The sequence below is a fragment of the Cyprinus carpio genome, unplaced genomic scaffold (genome assembly GCF_018340385.1).
Source record: "Cyprinus carpio isolate SPL01 unplaced genomic scaffold, ASM1834038v1 S000006795, whole genome shotgun sequence".
Taxonomy (NCBI): Eukaryota; Metazoa; Chordata; class Actinopteri; order Cypriniformes; family Cyprinidae; genus Cyprinus; species Cyprinus carpio.
This window is the reverse complement of record NW_024879381.1, coordinates 1,746,307-1,766,569: the sequence shown is the minus strand read 5'-3', so window position 1 is coordinate 1,766,569 and position 20,263 is coordinate 1,746,307. Positions and strand designations below refer to the sequence as shown.

The 20,263-nt window shown below is 34.6% G+C and overlaps 1 long non-coding RNA gene across 1 annotated transcript; it reads left to right on the top strand.

Moving 5' to 3' along the window:
* The first annotated feature begins 10,201 nt into the window (after positions 1-10,201).
* Positions 10,202-11,285, top strand: LOC122144887. The gene is made up of 3 exons (XR_006159899.1): positions 10,202-10,602; positions 10,760-10,785; positions 11,139-11,285. It is a non-coding gene; the product is annotated as an uncharacterized LOC122144887 (long non-coding RNA).
* Positions 11,286-20,263: the final 8,978 nt, after the last annotated feature.

The following is a 20,263-nucleotide window of genomic DNA, read 5'->3' as shown; positions in this document are numbered from 1 at the left end:
AAAGCCTTCTTCCTGTCCTGCTGTTATGAGCAGCTTTTTAAGACCTTCTGTTTTAATCTACAGAAAGAATTATGATGAGAAACTGCTTCTTACACAGAGGGAGGGAAACAATAACAAAATTGTCATATGTAACTTACAATACTTTTGTGATTGTCAGTTGTTTGGTTTTGAAAGAAACTGATACTATTAAGCTTGTACTTGGTTGACTTATTACAGGTAAACATTTCCCTTTGTATGGACACATTATTCAAATTATATTAACAAACAAAAAATGTTTTCCCCACATTTTATTGTAAAATAAATAAATACTATAGCTGTTGTTAGCGAACTCTCATTTGTTGTAAATGAAAGTGAAAGTGAGCAATGTGATGGCCAAGTAAGATGACCTATACTCAGAGCTTGTGTTCTTTAACCGATCCAAGTGCGCACACACACAGCAGTGAGTAGTGAACACACACCATTTACAATTGAGGTGCCTTGCTCAAGTGTCTTACCTCAGTCATGGGTATAGTATGTGGAAGAGAGAGCTGTTCATTCACTCCCTCCACCTAAAACTCCTGCCAGTATTGAGACTCGAACCCACAACCTTCAGGTTACAAGTCTGACTGTTTCACCGTTAGACCAAAACTGCCCATCAATTAGAAGTTTGCAATTGGATGGTGTAAAAAAATCCATCCACTGTGCAAAAAACCTTAGTGGCCTTTAACCTTTTCATTCCAATGACTTTTTACTGTTTTAATGTTATAGCTAAAAAAAGTCTTATAATGGTTTTAGTAGATTCCCATTGCAGTGACTGCCTTGGAATGGAACCATAGTGAAACCAAACACAAAAATATCCATAATATAATCCTGGGATATACAAACTGTAAAAAAGCATTATTTTGCCTGTTGTTTCTTGAAAGGTTCCAGCAGCATCTACTTATAGCAATGTAGAGCTGTAATCAGGGAGGTGATTTTCTCCTTTGGACACTAGAGAGAGATAATGAGCTTGTACTACATTTGCTAAAATGTCCAGCTGAGCATGTTGTGTGTGATGATACTGTAAACCACTAATGCACTCAATGTTCCAATGAAACTGTCTAAAAAGTATAAATCAAGAGCCATAAATGACAGACAAAACGGCACACTGAAGGGTGATTTTTTTTTAATAAAGAAACTACATTTCCATACGATAAAACATTTAGTAGAGTTTCTGAATACTGTGCTATTTGTGAGGCATCAAATTAAAGCAACAATATTTTGGACATCACAATAACAACTTATGAGAGCACACATGCAAAAAAAATAAAAATAAAAAAAAAATTCATTAGATGAAATCAAAAGATGTAATACAAATAGGCAAAATTAAACTGAGCTGTATAGGCAGAGAATAAATGTGAACAAAACCAAAACAGTATTAGACAGCATCCTGTATGAGCTCTATCATCAGTTCCAGTAGACACGGTATTTGATTATCGTTTTTTTGGGGACATTTTCATACACAGCCTCCGACTTTGATTTCTGCAAGAAAACGCAAACTTAAACAGGAACATTGCTGATGTGACAGAAAATTAATGGCAGACCATCGTTATGTTTCTCTCTTTCCAACAAGACCTTATTAATGTTTCTATAAAATCATTTTAAAAATAGTTTTAAATTCCCAAATCTGTAGAACTGAACATAATGTAAAGGACACAGTAGGAAGAACAGCAGTTTTGTTTTTCAAAGAACACTGCTACTACAGAACAGATGCTAACACGGAGCAGTTGGAGGAAATTACTTCCGTCATTTTAGTTCATCACATGACTTTTTAAACCGTTAAATCATCAAACAAATTTTTTCAGTTCTGAAAGTTTGAGAATGGTTGCATTTCACACAAAAAGCAACTTATTTGTTGCAGCATGTCTACAAATGCAACCAGCTTTAGTTTGAAGCTACATTTCACCTCAGATGATGATGAACTGCAGAGCAGCTGCAGCTCGAGGCCAGACTTCAGCACAGGTAACATGAGTCAACAACTGTCTTTTTTTTTCCATTGAAAAGCTAATGATATAAAACTGATGCTGTATTATTTATTTTAGAAAAACAAACCCATTTATTTATACTGCATGATTTTAAATGGCAGATTATTTAAATTAGTAGGCCATACAGGTTTGGGTTTGGTGTAATGGTAAAAGGTTTTACATAAACAATTCATAACAAGTGATATCATTATATGTGCAAACAAAACAAAACAAAACAACAACAAAAAAAAAAACTTTCACACAGAAAGTAGCACCTTAAAAATAGAAATGAGCTGTCAGTGAACTACAAAGTTGCTGTAGTCACCTGGGAGTGATCTAGTGCAGTCAAATGATACACTGAACGAGACTGATAAAGCAAGAATGATCACAGTGCCAGTGGATTAGAGACCTGCTCATGCGGGAGAATAAAATGATTCACGCGACTACCGCAAAAAATAAATATTGCTGCTGCGAGCGGGTAGACACTCGTGATATCTACAAAAAATAAATAATAAAAATATAAACTTCAAAACATAAAAAAACAAATTACAACAAATAAATTATCTTTATAAAAAATGTTATTAATCTATTGCACAAAAGCAACATGAACTAACACAAAATATAAACGATTAACAGCTGCAAGCGTATGCAGAGTTTCTATTTAGGCTATAACACGTGTTTACAGCGTTGAGCAATGCAGTGCTGAAATTTGCGTGCTCACGAATCCTCTAATTATAACACATGAATTGTAGACATTATGAAAGATTCATTGTGCATATATTTAATGTGTTATAACATAGATTTGTAGATATAAATGCAGCGCTCTTTGCTGGCATTCTGTCAAACCATGCACGCAGCAGCCGCTTGCTTTAGTTAAAAATAACGGTGTTCTCTGAATGTTGAGCTTTAATAACAAATATTTATCGGGAGCGTGTATGCTGAAATTTCATAAATTTCTTGTAGAAAACAAGTTACGTAACTAGTAATGCAACTAATTACTAATTACTTTTGAAATGAAGTAATCAGAACAGTAACGTGATTACTTCTAAAAAGAGTAATCAGTAATTTGATGACATTATGCCCAACACTGGTCCTGGATAGAGTTAAGCACACAAATGACGTGCAATCATTATAAGTTTAAAAAAACACACAAATGTAAATGTTTTAATGATAGCGAGATTTGCTTGGCTATGAACATTTTATTCTATATTACAGAAATTACAGTATGAGCGCAAACTGCTTTGACTTTAATAATAATCATGCATTTGATTTAGTATGATAAGCTGTTGGACGTCAGCAGATGCAACAGTAGCAGTGTCTTTCTGGTTGCCATTATAAATTCTCACATTCACTGGCAGGGCTGTAGCTGTGGTTAGCGGGGCCCCGGTGCTGGTGTCTGAATAATTGTTGGTTAGACTGTGGATTCATTCTTGTTAAAATCTACAACAGTAATTCAGTCAAGAGCAGTGAGTGATTTTCTTCCTTTCATTTTCTTGGATTAACATTAAGGACACCCACTGCACCTAACAGCTAAATTAGGCCGGGGTCACTTTAAGAGACAAAATGCACACATCCGATTTCTTTCTCCACTGTTTATTTTCACTTAAGACATAACCGACAGGTTTTTTGTATTGTAAAGAATGCATGCTCTGCTTTTAGCTTTTCAGTGAGACTTTAAAAATGTCCATTAGAAACAAGAATGTCTATAAAAATATCTGTGGTTAGGATTAGGCTACTTCAAAGCAACATTGCCTGAGGAAGTCGTGGCCTAGTGGTTAGAGAGTTTGACTCTCGGGCTGGTAATACCACGACTGAGGTGCCCTTGAGCAAGGCACCGAACCCCCAACTGCTTCCTGGGCGCCGCAGCATAAATGGCTACCCACTGCTCCGGTGTGTGTTTGTGTGTGTGTGTGTGTGTGTGTGCGTGTGTGTGTGTGTGTGTGTGCGTGTGTGTGTGTGTGTGTGTGTGTGTGTGTGTGTGTTCACTGCTGTGTGTGTGCACTTTGGATGGGTTAAATGCAGAGCAAAAATTCTGAGTATGGGTCACCATACGTGGCTGTATGTCTTGTCACTCACTTTTTAAAAACAATATGCAAAACTAACAGACTGAATATTTCCAAGTGTTTGTCTTGTACCTTTTATGTGATCTGAATAAAACAAAACCTCAAAAACATTATTGTCTTTGCAGTAACAAAAAAAAAAAAAAAAAAAAAAATTTTATTTTATTTTATTTTATTTTATTTTTATTTTATTTTTATTCATTTATTTTTTTCTCTCTCTCAGTTATAGTATGTATAAATATTAAATATCTCAGTCTGTAAGTACTTGCAGTTGTACTTATGTTGGGCTATATCAGTGGTCGGCAACAGTCCCGCCAGCAATAATACCAGGCAGACAGATTATTTTGATAGCAACTGGTTCTGAAATAGATCTGTCATGATAGCAACAGTTACTCACAATCACTTTGTCTTTAGTGTTTTTGCCTTCAAATTAAAAGTATGAGAATGTTTTATTTTAAGATGAACTGAGAGCTCTTCATTTTAAAGGGGTCATATGATGTGATTTTAAATTATTTCTTTCTCTTTGGAGTGTAACAAGCTCTTGGTGCATGAAGAAGATCTGTGAAGTTGCAAAGAGATATTCTTTATAAAAGTTAAGACTCGTACCCGCCCTCCTAAAAAAACGGCTCGTTATAACACACCCCCACACATCTCTACGTCACTATGTGGGAAGATTTGCATAACACCGCCCAGATGTTCACACAAAGAAAGAAGGAGTACCTTTTATTCTCGTTGTAGTATTGTTTCTGCCGCCATGTTGTATAGACGCTGTGTGTTTTGTTGTGAAAGCGAAACTACTTCGTTTGGTCTTCCAAAAGAGGACAATATCCGCTTCATCATGCCTGGAGCTGAACCTGCCGGCCGTCCCTCACTCTAGCCGCCGGCCGTTCACTGATTATTCAAACGTGAGTTTTGAGCAATGTAGAGTAGAGCTTGTTGTATGTCATTCCTCCGATCACAAATTCATACAAAGCAACACATTAAAAAGCCGTGATTCAACGCAATGCGTAAAAAAGATAGTATAAGTCATTATAATCAGTAATTGTGTCCCCACTGGATTGCAACAAATGCCTCGTTTGTTTTATTGGTTTTGTCTCGTCGCGCCGGTGTTCTGACGATTTATGCTACCCTGTCAGATTTTGCTACCTCCCATTAAAACAGATGGTAGCATAATTCAGAAGCAAAAATCCTTTATTAACATGTACCACCTAACCCCAAACCCTACACCTACCCTTACCAGTAGGATAAATACAGTGTTGGTAGCATAATCTGATAGGTACCATTATTTGTTAGAACACCGGGTCACGGCATCACAGTATGTTGAGGGGTGTAACATTTCCGTCACACACTTGAGGCAATCGACCCAATCACAATGCGCTGGATAGCTGGCCAATCACAGCACACCTCGCTTTTCAGAGAGATGAGTTTTGTGAAAATCGACATGTTTCAGAAGGCAGGGCATGGATGAGAAACAATAATGTACAGTATGTGGAAAAATAATGTGTTTTATTTAAACCTTAAACCGCATAAAAAACACATTTCATTACACCAAATACACATTCACTTTCACTTAGCAAACTTTTTTTTTTAAATTAAACACAAGGGTTCATTGATGATGCTTACCAGGGGCGTTGCACAAGGTCCCGGGCCCTATGCATAGGCAGTCCTGATGGGCCCCCCATGAAAATATCCAGGTAAAATAAAATATATTCCAGAATTTTCAAGGGCCCTCTCTTCATTTGTGGCCTTGGTAATCAGTACTGGTTTTACCCCCAGTCCGACGCCCCTGATGCTTACATTATAACATGTGCATATTCACACACAACGTATCTTAAATTTGGCCAGAATTGCAGGTGCCTGTCTTAACATCCAAGAAAGTTTAGAGAAAATCTGAAATAAGTTTAATGTTATTATAAATTATAAAGGTTATAATAAATTATAAAAACTTTTGACCAGCAGGCGTCACCAGCGTGTGCTCTTTCGAGCGCTTCGAAACAATGAATCATTTTGCAAAGCAATTGTTTACTATTATTAACTAATAAAGACATTAATGGTCATTATAACGTAGTTAAAACAGCATTTATAACATGATTTTGTAGGAATTTTAATCAGGCTCTAAAGAGAGTACCTATTAAAAGTAATTTGAGCCACTGGGGCGTCGTTTATGATGAAGTGTCCAAGATACGGAAAGGAAAGAAAAATACTGATTGATGGACTCAAGGAAAATAAAGAAAAACTTAATTTGATGAACATTTTTGGGGAATAAATCAGGGGATAAAAAACTTTCAATGTTTAATGCGTTATTTAAAGGACACAGGGTTATATTAGAATTTAGGGAAGATTATGGCAAATATTATGAAGCTGCAGACTCGGAGCCGGAGCCTGCTGCATCTACAGTCCCGCACCCAGAGTCCCGCATTCTCAGTCCCCTCGTAAAATACGTACGAATTGGTCGATTTGTCTAAACCCCTGTGTCGGTTAGGTTTAGGGGCGGGGTTAGGTGTGGTAGGTCATTCGTACAAATTCATACGGGTTGCAAGGGGTCTGAGAATGCGGGACCCAGACTTCTAATCAATAGATGCCGGTAAGAAGAATAAAAGTTGTATGCCAGCCTCCATTAAACGCCAAGAAGAAGAAGAAAGAAAGAAGAAGAAAGAAGAAGAAGAAGAAGAAAGAAGAAGAAAGAAGGGGTGTTTAAAAGGAAGAATTTAAAGAACACATGAATAAAAAGTGGCAGGAAATGTGGGACAATGATTTAAAGGGCAGACATCTATACAATATTCAAAAACAAGTTGGCAAAGGGAGAATATGCTTTAACAATAGAAAAGAAAACATAATAATTACTCAACTTCGAATTGGACATTCTGGTTTAAATCATTCATTATTCACAATAAGGACACATCAGTCAGGATTATGTACAACATGCAGTAAAGCAGAGAATATTGAGCATGTACTTCTACATTGTGCATTATATTCCAAAGAAAGAGAAGAGTTGTTTAAGAAAATGAGAAACATGGGAATAATTATTTTTACTATATCAAATCTGTTAAGTTGTGCCTCAGGGCAGACAAGTACTATGGGAGAAATTCTTAGGTATCTGAAGATAACAGGATTGGAAAGCAGAATATAAATTTCATATTAATACTACCGGTTGGTTTATTTATGTAATATTATTATTTAGTTATATATTTATTTATATTTAATTATTTATATTTAATTTTAATTTAATTTTTTTTTTTTTTACTTCCTTCCCGTTAATGCTTCATACTCTCCAGTCCAGTTGGTGGCGGTAATACACCATAAGTTAGCTAGTCAACCACCATTAAATCATACAAGAAGACAAGAAGAAAGAAGAAGAAGAAAGAGAGGAGGCGGGGACGTGATTCACCAGAACAACCATAACACCGGCGGATTTCGAGGCGGGGACGTGATTCACCAGAACACGGGTGTTCAGGGAGGGTGTCTCGCTTGTCCGCGGTAGCTCCGACTCGACGCCTCGGTTCATAAGTCACATATAGTCCTTAGCAAGAACCGCCAAACAGTCTCATGATATCGAAGACCAAATTGACAAAACACGAACGAAGGCTTCGACACCCAACAGATCTTGGCCTCTCTGTTACTTTTTTTTTTTTTTTTTTTACACCCAACAGATCTATGGCCCACTTTGGGTCCGACATTTTGATTTCTGTAAAATCTGCCTTCTTTTTCAACGGAAAAGTGATGAATATATTTACTTTTTTCCTAACGTTAGGAGGTGTATGCCTGTTCTTCGTTTGTGGTAAGACTTTATTTGTTATTTTATTTATTAAATTCGCCGGTTAAACCCATTATTTTGTAGTTCTTGTCACTATCATAGTTCATGGCATCGTTATCACAGATCACCGTCTACGTTCATTTTTACGAGGAAGAATAGAGGAACTTGAGGAACATATTATTTTAATCAGTTCAGCTATTTTATGGTGAATAATAGGGCCACTCGTCTTGTTACAGGGCTAGATATCTCCTTATTGACGTCAGAATCAAACGTTTTGAAGAGTATTTGATGATCTTAATTCTATAAATTAAAATGTTTTTGACATCTAATTTGAATCTAAGAAGAAATAATATTTCGGATAGCTCAAGAATTAACCATAGGCCTGCTGTTAACATGAACGTATCTAATATACATGGCATACAAAGACATATCTTAAACCTGGGGACAGTTATACTGTAAGTTTAAAGTAAAAGCTATTTTTATTAGGTGGAAAAATACCAGTAGGTTATTTAAAACCCTTTAAATTGGTTATTTATTTTTTTTTTTATTTTTTTTTAAATTAGAGCAAGGCATGCAAGGAAACTATGCTCTAATCACTGCTTGGATAATTAAACACAAATCTAGGCATTGTAACATGAATCAGGATGTGGGTTTTATTATATTCATTATGTTGCAGAAGATCTATGAGTGAAAGTGTGAATTGATGTTCTGCTGTTTGTTTGGATGTGACGTACAGCAAGACCAGGTTACAGTGCTCCTCCTTCATCTCCTCTCAGAGTTACTTTGAAACTGTAATTGCTTAAAAAAAAAAAATCAAACAACTAACAACCAATTTTATTTTCAACAACAAAATCAAAACACATGAATGAATGAATGAACAATCAATTTTAGTTGTGACAACAACATCAAACTGCAATGGTCCTATTGTTTTGTCATGCTCCTATGCTATACATGCCTCACAGTTTGATTACAGAGATTCACATTATTTTTGTCCCACTATTCCAGAAATGATTTGTAATGAACTGTTTGTTTCTTCTTCAGGTGCTTCTGCTGTTGATTCAGACAGAGTGTCAGTGTTTGTGATGGAGAGAGATACAGTGACTTTATACACTGATGTTGAATTGAACCAACAAGACAGAATGGGGTGGTATTTTTATCACACTCGCATTGCTGAAATCAATAGAGATCTCAGTTTTATCTGTACAGATGTTCAGTGTTATGGAGGTACTGAAAGATTCAGAGACAGACTGAAGCTGGACAATCAGACTGGATCCCTGAATCAAGTATCAAGTTTAAAATATAAACTAAAAAAAAACAAACTAAAGATCACCAGCCGCTACATTGAAAATATCTTTAGTGTTACTGTACATGGTGAGTCATTTAAAAATTTAAAGCCTAGTCATCTGTTTAAATCAAGTATCAAGTTTAAATTGCAATACTAAAATCTTTTAGTGCAAATGGTGATAGATACTATCTAATAGATGTAAATAAAAGCCTTTGCCAAGTTTGACTATTGCATTCAATGTAAAAAAAAAAAATAAACAACTGCCACAAACGGAAAGCTGAGAACTCTTTCTGCTTAACTTTATTTCTCTTTTTTGTGAACAAAACTAGCATTTCTTTAGGTATCACTGTTATAAGGGCATTTGTGAACAAAACTCTTTAGAGTAGTGAGTGTGACAGTTGCTCATTTTAATACCTCTGATTGACTTGCATTTATGCTCTTAGCAGTCATTTCTGTGATTGCTGACTGATCTTCATCGCTAAAAGGTTGTTGTAAATTGAAATGTTAATACAATGCAAGTGCATCTATCATCAAAACAAAATTTTAGTGAGCTTTTTTATTTAATGAGCTGCAGTTGTGTTCTGGTGGAGTTGACAGTTTCTCATGAGACCCTTATCTTCTGTTACGATCTGCTTAATTGAAGATTTGATGTAAAATAAATCTGTGATGAGCAAAAATGGATAAAGGATTTTAAGTCTGAAATTCATGGAAAATGTAACCACAATGTTGTGTGTTTTTTTTCCCCTTTCTTTCTTTCTTTCTTTCTTTCTTTTTCTTTCTTCTTTTGTTGTTGTTGACCCTCCATCATCTGTTGGTTTGTGTTTCAGATGTTCCTGCTGCTAAAAGAGATGAAATGAAGAGAAAGCCAGTGAAGGAGGGAGAATCTGTTACTTTAGAAACTCGCGTAATAAAAAACACAACTGATCTGATGAGATGGTATTTTAATAACATTAGCATTGCTGTAATCACTGGAGATCAAATTAAGATCTGTGAAGATGATGAGTGTAAAGAGAGATTCAAAGACAGACTGAAGGTGAATCAGACTGGATCTCTGACCATCACAAACATCACAATCACAGACTCTGGAGAATATAAACTAAAGATCAGCAGCAGCAGATTCACCATCATTAAGAGCTTTAGTGTTACTGTCTCTGGTGAGTATCATCTCTTCATTCAGTGCATGTTTCCTTTTATTTTAGAATACAGTTCAATATTTTTTGGTCCACTAAATGAGAAAGTGGATTGATCTTTACAAACAATGCCAGATGGCACCATTTATCAGTTAAAATCAAGCAACACTGATGATCCAGGTACAAAAAGTGTAAATATCGGTCAACAATTTTGATATAATTGATCAGTCAATTCTGTCTGTCTTTCTGTCAGTCAACGATGTTTCAGATTCAGGATCATCTTCAGCTGCCGCTGTCGTTGTTGTTGTTGTTGTTGTTGTTGTTGTTGTTGTTCTTCTTCTTCTGCTCGTTGCTGCTGTAGTTTTCTACAAACGCAAAGCAATAATGAAATGTAAGTATTATATACAGTTGAAAAAAAAAAAAAAAAAAAAAAAAAAAAAAAAATATATATATATATATATATATATGTATGTATATATGTATATGTATGTATTCCCTAATTAAGCAAAGTCAGCCGTGTTTAACCAACTTTATTGTTGATCAAACAGGCATCAGGAGGAAGCGCAGTGATCCGGTAAGATTATGTCTGCAACTGTACATTTATTATGTTCTGGTTTCATGCACTTTCGGTTATTATTAAGTTGGAAGAAACAGATCCTTATAATGCTTGATATTGTGAACTTGTGTTTCTTATTTTAATTTACTATCATAATCATAAACACACAACTTGTTCTTTTAGTTATTTATATTAACTAATGAATCTGAAATATTGCATATTGACAGTAAATTCTCTCTTAAAAACCACAATAAAAAACTCCCCAATGAAGTAAATAACAAACAACATAAAAGCAAAAATAGCAACTTTATATCTAGTTTGTAGTATTGTGTGTTTGTGTAACTCGAATATCAATCCTGTGTTTCTTACAGATAGATGATGCTCAAGACACATCCCCTGAACAGACTGAAACTCTAATGAAGACGGCTTCTAATGGGACATCGCATAATAAGACTGAGGCTGCTGATGAGACACAACTGTAACATTATTTATTATTTTATTGAAAGGCAAATTTAAGAGAAGATACTAAAACAAAAAAACAAAAATAATCAGAAACTGTCACAATATCAAGGTTTCAGTGTAATATCATTAATAGTGATTTCACTTTAGCATCTTGACAACACTATTTACACACTACTTAAACAACACTACAACATTACTTCAAACTGATGTTTTCAGAGGGATCACTGAGAAATGAAACGTTTCACTGAAACTTTGTGTTTTTGTGATTTGGTTAGCAAAGCTTTGTGGTTAAAGAAAGGCAGAAGGTTCAGATTCTGTAAGGGTTGATCCATGAAATCTCACAGTTTTCAAGTCTCACACTCAGGAACTGAAACTTTAACCCTGTAAAGCCTGCCATGTACAATATTGAACAAACTATATATATATATATATATATATATATATATATATAAAAATGAACAGTTTATTGAAACTTAAGACGAACTATTATACAGAAAGTTTGCTTGTTGAGTATTATGTTTGATACATCAGGCATTTATGGCTCATTTAGTATGATATAGTGAAAATATGGAGCTTATTTAAAAAAAAAAAAAAAGAAAACCCAGCCCAGTTTTATTCTGAGACCCAAACTGAGACTGTAATTTGGTGCAGATAGCAAATGCTGATATTTATACGACTAAAAATTAAGAAATTTGTGTAGTTTGTACTGTAAATGCATGGCACCTTAAAACCAGTATAGCAGATACTTACATAACATAATGAAAATATCAGTTTTCACCCTATATATCCCAATAATGTATTTGTAAGATGATATTTAGATGCTTAATTTTCTACAGTTTCAAAACATAAAGATGAACCAATAATTGTTCCTCAGAAGCTTGATTATATTTGATACATTTGAACACAATTTGTATAAAAATGTTGTGTGATAGTTAAGTGAACATAAGTTGTTTAAGTATTTATATTATATTACTAACAATATAAGAGTTATTGTTATTTTTAGTTTATAAAATTCAGTAACAATTTGACAGCAAACAGACACGTCAAGCACAAGCTTACTTTTATACTAAAAATATACTTTATAAAGTGTAAACTCAGTCAGATGACACAAGGCATCAAGTAGATTGTCTGCAACATATTTTAGCAGTTTTGATCATGTTGATAATTTAGATGCCTTAGTAATATATACATTAAACATGATACAGGCTTTATAGGGTTAATAACTCTACTGACTCTAGCATTTTTATGTTTTGTTTTTCAAAACTTAATGGCAGCTGAATACTTTTTTAATTTTTTTTTTTTTAACTAAAATTAAGCATCTTAAGAGTGTTTTAAAAAAAACTAACAAATTTTTACTCAAAAAAAGCTAACTGATAAAACAATATTTGTTTGTTTTTATTATATAGATTTTTTTTTTAATTATATATAGATGTAAATATTATATATATATATATATATATATATATATATATATATATATATATATATATATATATATATAGATAGATAGTTTTTTTTTATTGTAAAGTATAACGTTCTGCCTTTTTTGTGTGTAAGGCTTTCAAGGTAAAGCTTCATATTTCACATTGTTTTGTAATCTGTTATTCTGTTTTCTTCATCTGTGTCTCTTTCAGTTGAACTATGAAGCTTGTTCAGCTGGGCTGTTTGTACAGTATTATTTCTATCATGTAATTGTGTTTTGTTGGTGTGTTTGAACTGAGTAGTTTAGAGGTAACATCTCTACATTCTGAAGCACGATTTTAACACTTTCTGATGCATTAAGCATTCATTTTTAACATTTAGAATGTCTGAATGAATCAGATATTTTTGGACGTATCATGACGTATATGCTGTGTAGACTTAGCAGACTTGTGTAACAATTTTTTTTTTCCTGAAGGGACTTTGAATGTGTCCACCAGCTTTTAAAAACGATAATCATAATAAACAGCACATCAAATTAGATCATAGATGGCCTACTAATGCAACAATTTTTTTTTTCCTGAAGGGATTATTTCAGTTTAGCTGTTTATTTCAGCAGAGGAGCTTGGACAATATAATGATGATGAGTCACTAATATGGATTGTGTTATTCTGATCTGTTGCTAAAATGTATCTGTTTCTGTTCAACTTCTATTACTTCGTTAAACATGAAATATCAGTGGTGTCAAGTGAGTGATTTGATTTTTTACACAATATGGCGCCACTTGAATTTTAATTCATCGGCTGCTCTACTTCAACAACCACAGGTAAAAGGGTAGAGCTGTTATTGTTTTTATAGGTAAAGTCTTATTTTGGACACTAGATGGCGCCACTTGAATTTTAATTCATCTTAATATTAATTGATCAAAACAGAACTGACCAAAACAGTCTCCGATCAGATCACAGACGTAAATGCCTCAATTTTGACAAAAGTTAATTAAGCTACCTTTGCATTTTGAACAGCAGCAGCACTATTATTCTATTGACAAAGTAGAGTTTGTTAGTAGTGTTGGTGAAAACTTAAGAAATTAACAATCATTGAACATCTGCTTGATACCAAAAACATTACAGCAGTATAGATGCACATAACTCAAAACCAGGATGTGTTCTTTCAAGAACAGTTCTTCTTAGAAGTAACCTCTGCTTCTCTTGCTGGAAATAACTACCTAAAAAATGCTGGGTTATTTCAACCCAACTTTAGGTCAAATATGGACTAACCCAAAACCGTTGTGTTACATTTTTACATTACATTTTTAAACCCAAAAGTTGGGTTGAAATAACCCAGCCATTTTTAGAGTCTGCTTCTCTTGCTGGAAATACTGAACAGAGGCCGACAGACAGCTTCATTACTTGAGTAAAAGTACAAATACCCCCTGCTAAATTTTACTCAAGTACAAGTAAAAGTACTACAGTCAGATGTCTACTTAAGTAAAAGAACTGAAGTACTTGTTTTTAAAAGTACTTGAGTACCAAGAGTACATTTTCTAAATATTGCATTACTACTGCCACAGTGCTTACATTTATGTACAGAAACGTCCTACATGGAGTTATGAAAAATTTTAATGTTAATACCCTTGGAGAATGTTAAAGGAAGTGAAAGTAAAATCAAGTCATATTCATCTTTTTACCATGTTGCTTTATTTAACATTTCTCACTTGCACACAATGGCAATGCTCTGACAAACCTCTGCTAGAGTTTTAAAGGGTTAGTTCACCGAAATATTAAAAGTATGTCATTAATGACTCACCCTCATATCGTTCCAAACCCCAGATCCATTCATCTTCGGAACACAGTATAAGATATTTTAGATTTAGTCCAAGAGCTTTCAGTCCCTCCACTGAGAATGTATGTACGGTATACTGTCCACGTCCAGAAAGGTAAAAAAAAACACATCATCAAAGTAGTCCATGTGACATCAGAGGGTCCGTTAGAATTTGTTGAAGAATCGAAAATACATTTTGGTCCAAAAAATAACAAAAATGACGACTTTATTCATCATTGTCTTCTCTTCCGTGTCTGTTGTGAGCGCGTTCACAAAACTGCAGTGACGCCGCTGACGTATGACGCCTCACAACAGACCCGGAAGAGAAGAAAATCTCAAAAAACCCCTAATTTAGCCGTACTTAAACAGACAAAAAACTAACCATCACAAAACACCCCTAAGAGAAGAAAATCTGAATAAAGCCGTAATTTTTTGGACCAAAATGTATTTTCTGGACATGGACAGTATACCGTACATACATTTTCAATGGAGGGTCAGAAAGCTCTCAGACTGAATCTAAAATATCTTATACTGTGTTCCGAAGATGAACGGAGGTCTCACGCGTTTGGAACGGCATGAGGGTGAGTCATTAATGATATAATTTTAATATTTGTGTTTTTTTTTTTTTTTTTTGAATTTTTGCACCCACATTTGAACCTTACTGTGTTAAATACACCGCATACTCAAGAACACTCAAAGAAAATGCTCAGCTTACATTAATGTGTAATATCAGAAAAGAAAATTCAGCTAAGAATTGTGTACGTGTGATTTTCTCTGTTTTTACATCAATCAAATCTATAAACCTAAATCAGCAAAGGCGGCAATATAGCAATGTTCTGACACACCTCTGAACCTGACCGTGTTATACACGCAGCATAGAAGAGAAAATAATAATGATTAAAGAAAAACAGCTAATCAGCTGTGTTTAGGTCAGTGTACCAAGAAGGAAAAATAAAATTCAGCTAATTTAAGCACCTTCCTCTCACAGACATACAGGCAAAGGCAGGAGAAAATACTTTCAACTGAATAACACCATTCTCACACACACACACACACACAATCTATGTGTGTGTGTGTGTGTCTGTGTGTATGTGTGTGTACTGTACTTCAATTCAATCAGATGTCATGAAGTCTTTGGCGGATAGCTGAATGTGATTGCTGATAGGCTGTGTCCCAATCAGTGGCGCCTGCACAATCCAATCACGTTTGAGAGGGAAACAATACATTTCCGAGATTTTTCTTTTTTTCCGTCGCACAAATTTTGTATCGTATAGGCGTTTCGTCCACACGGAATCCGGCGTTTTGGAAGAGTGAAACGAAACCGAAACCGAAAACGGGGTCCCAGAGTGGATACATTTGAAAACGCCGCCTTTGCGTTTTCGTCTGGACGGCGAATCCGTATATTTTCTGAAATGATGAAGTCATCAGCCCATGTCTCGCCCTAATCAGACACCGCTACGTCACGTAATAGAAACAAAAACATGAACAAACACTGAACGATTGTCTTTTTTATTAACTAACAAGGTTTATGAGCATAGTCCAAGTCTTCTTCTCCGTTTTTAGTGTATCTCTGTGGCAGAATTACAGCGCCACATGCTGGTCTTGGCATGTATACTACATCGTTTTGCGGTTTCGTGTGGACGCGGATATTTCTTGAGACGAGGAAAAAAAGATCGGATTGGGGTAAGCTCCGTCTCCGTGTGGACGGGCCGAAGAAGTAACGGGTACTTACGGTTATGGATAGAAATGTAGCGGAGTAAAGAGTACAAAAGTAAAGATCCCTCAAAATTGTACTTAAGTACTGTACTCAAGTAAATGTACTCCGTTACTGTCCGGCTCTGATACTGAAACTAACAGTTTTATTCTGAACTCCAGGTAAACAGAATCCAGGGTTATCTTGTTTCACATTCCACACTGTTTATCATGATAAAAGTTCAGCGACTTACAGATGCTGAAACAAAAACAGCATAACAGGACTGCCTACTTTTGAGTTCAATTTGGAGTGAGAATTCCCATTTATTCATGTTTTTTGTATTTTTTTTTTTTTAAAAATGGGGTGGCCCCTTTTTTATATTGGAAATGTTAACCTCTCACCCCTCATTTGTTTCTTCACTAGAAGTATAAATGTAGGCCTATGCAAAACACCATCCAGATAATTTGTCATTTAGGTTATACTCAAAGAATGTATCTTTTTTATCAACAGGTACTTCAAGATCTGATTGGTAATATTAGCAAAAGTTTTGTTCACTGATAAAATTATGACTGCTGATATCAGATGACTCTCCGACCATTAGGCAACAACCTCTTTTCACAAGCATAGCCTTTCACAAAGTCTAAAAATTATTAGCAATTGTAGGGGGAGTGAATGTACACCCAGGTGAAAAACAAGTGCACTTAGTAAAAATTATTCTTGGGACACCATGAATATGAACTAAAATGCACTCAAAAATATCTAGATCAGATGTCAGTTTTGTTCCAAGTTCACTTTCTTCATCACTAATTAAAATTCTTAACATATGTCTGCAAGAACTTTCCGAATGAAATACAAGACTGATTGAAAAATCTATATAAATGAAAGTTACTATAAAAAAATAACAACACAAAAAAAAAGAAATAAAAAAAAAACAATTTGTATACTTGAAAAATATTTGATAAAAAAAGCTACTTTTTAGGATTTTATTTCTGGTGTTTTATGCCTTTATTTCAATAGGACAGTAAGTGAAGTGGGAGAGAGATAGAGGGACAGGATCAGGAAAGGTCTGCAAGCCGGGTCTCAAACTCCGGAAAACTTTTGTTAAAATCCTTAACAATCCGAACCGATTATATTTAGTCTACAAAGTGTGCAAATAGCCCTTCCTTTATAATCACTAAAAAGGTGTCACTTAATTCAGTTCATTGCGATCTAACACAGTTCCTTTATAATCAATTAACTTCTTATTTACATCATATGTTACAATGAGAAGATTTACAAGCATGCAGAACAAAATCTGGCGTTTAACCGTGAGTGAACTTTGACTTATTTGAGCAGAATGGCCAATCAGAGGTGTCCAAGAATGAACAGATATGTCTGTGATTGGCTACATTGCTCAATGCCAGGAAAAAAAAATGTTTTAAATACAAACTTGATGTTCTCCAGAGTGCAAATGGAGCATTTACCAAATCTGTTTGCCAATATCCTTTTATTACATTTTCAACTTAGGGTGTTTTTGCGTTAGAAAATAGACATGTGGTGTGAGAGTGTGAGAAATTAGTCAACTGTGTGAGTCTCACACTGAATGCAGGAGAGTTGGCAGCCCTGCTGCACTTTTTGTAACATACACCAATGAAATACTGATGAGTTTACCACAATGTTGAGTAGAGAAAACGTCAAGTTGTGAGCAGCATATGGGCAGGAATGGAAAAACACCCTGCAACCACACACTACTGAGACAGGCACATCTTTCACACCTCAGACACACGCTCACAGACTGAAATCAACCACAAACGTCCAGCAGTAGATGCTAACGCTGAAGCTGTTTATCCACAAAAAAATACATAACAAATTTTAAAATAACATGTGGCAAGTTCATTCTGAACATCACTGAAATTCAATGTGAACAACACAAAATTTATTCTGAATCTGCCTTATAAGTTTCATTTAAAATTCAAAGTTTGAAATCAAGTGTGCTTGCGTGTCTTTAGACTATTGTAGAAGGAAAAGCAGTGGTGTCAAAAACTGACTTAAGTAAATATAGCATCAGTGGTTCATGTTGAGCAGTTGAAATATAAACAAATGTCCTATAAACATACCCTTTATGTGTCTGTTATATGAAGCAGTGGGTGCCATGAGTATTATGGGATATTTGTCATTGTTTCAATGTTCTTATGGCTTTTATAAATATCTTATATTGTGTTGTTGTGTGTGTGATGAATGTGAAAGTCATTATACAGACAAAACACAAGCACACACAGATCTCCATCTGATGTGCTGAAATGATACAGAGAGATATAAATTATCTCACCAATTTATATGCGTTTCTTTTGTAGAACATGGGCTCAGCATAAGTGATCTGTTCTTCACGAGTCTCAACTGTGTCAACAATAAAAGATATACTCACCCTGTTTCTTTACAACATGTTTTATTATTAAGACTGTAAACAGCATTAGCAAATTTGAACACACAAGTTTTCACACACACACACACACACACACACACACACACACACACACACACACACAAACACAATTCCAGTGAACTAAAACTGCAGTGTCACAAATGTAATGTTTACCATTAAATTTAGATTGACAATCTTTAAATCAAACCCAGACAGAATGTTAGAGTAATTTGAATTCTCTGTATGGTAAAATTTAAACATCATTGAAGCTCAACATGTTCAACAAGTCATCGTTCATAGAGATTTCAATATGGATATGTAATCTGATTTGGTGTTTGACAATTTCAGTAGATTACACTCATAACTATACACATTATTATTATTCTCTTTTTTCATTAAATAAACTTGAGGGCATTAACTAAAGAAATTATCAAAATGAATTTATGAATTAGGGCTCTCAACTGACTAAAATATTTAGACTTCATTTTCAAAGTATTATTTATTGGTTAAAATGTATTTATTTAATTAATTTAACACTTGCCTTCTTGATTAGTTTTGCTGTGTTTCCTGCAGAAAGACAGAAGATCCCGAGTGCAGCTACAATCAACAGAGATCCAGCAGCAGCAGAGACCAACACTATCAGAGATATGGAGCCTTGGACCTGAAGAATATGTGCTGTGATGATGAAGAGAAACATTAATGTAAACAATAAACACACATATCACTACTTATGTGTGACAGAGTTTGTGACAAAGTCGAGTGATGTCCAGATGTTGAGTCTGGTTGCTGATGGGATTGTTGATCACACAGCTGTAGCTGTTTTCATCCTGTTGAAAAGGCATTTAAAACAGCAACTGTCTTGGTCCTAAGCGGACAACGACGCAGAAGTATAAATGAAAACTGATGCATAGCCTACACAGAAGTATAAATCAGCCTTTAGTAACGTGTTTTAATGTCGGTAATAATTTCACCACCAACAACAATGCATTTGACTTAATATTCTAGTTTTCATGACTTAACATGTATTATATAAAAATGATGCAATAATGATTGATTAATTAATAATAATCATATGGATTTATTGAATAACACTGTTAAATATAATGTAATACAAACAATTTGCATTAGGCTACAAATGCCTGCAAAGCACCAATGGCCTGGCAATTGCTGTTGTTACACTTACAGGTGATCAAATCCTTCTTTAATATTGACCAAACATTTAATTCAAATATCCACTAATTTTTTTTAGGGTTTTTTTTTTATTTTTTTTGGCCACCTTTTTGCGATAGAAATGCTACAGCCTCTTTAATTTCTTCAACAAAAACATATTTAAATCACAAACCTTACCAAAATTAACCATGGTTTTATCGTAGTAAAACTGCTTCATTTTATTTTGTGTGATTTCTGAACGCTTGAGTCTATAAAATCAATCAGACAACTGTATTAATAAAATCATAGCCGTATGTAAATGTCTAGAGCTACAATTGTAATTTATAGTATTTTAGTCACATGCAGTTTTTCTGTTAATGTTCATGATCAGTGGATGAAAGCACACGTATTTTCTACTTGATTAGAAAATGTAGTAGACAGTTGATTTAATACCACTCCAATAAAAGCAGATGTGGCTACTTATTAATTTGAAGTCAAAGTGGACCCTGAGAGGGGTAAAGAGTTAGCCAATCAAAAAACACACTTGTTTT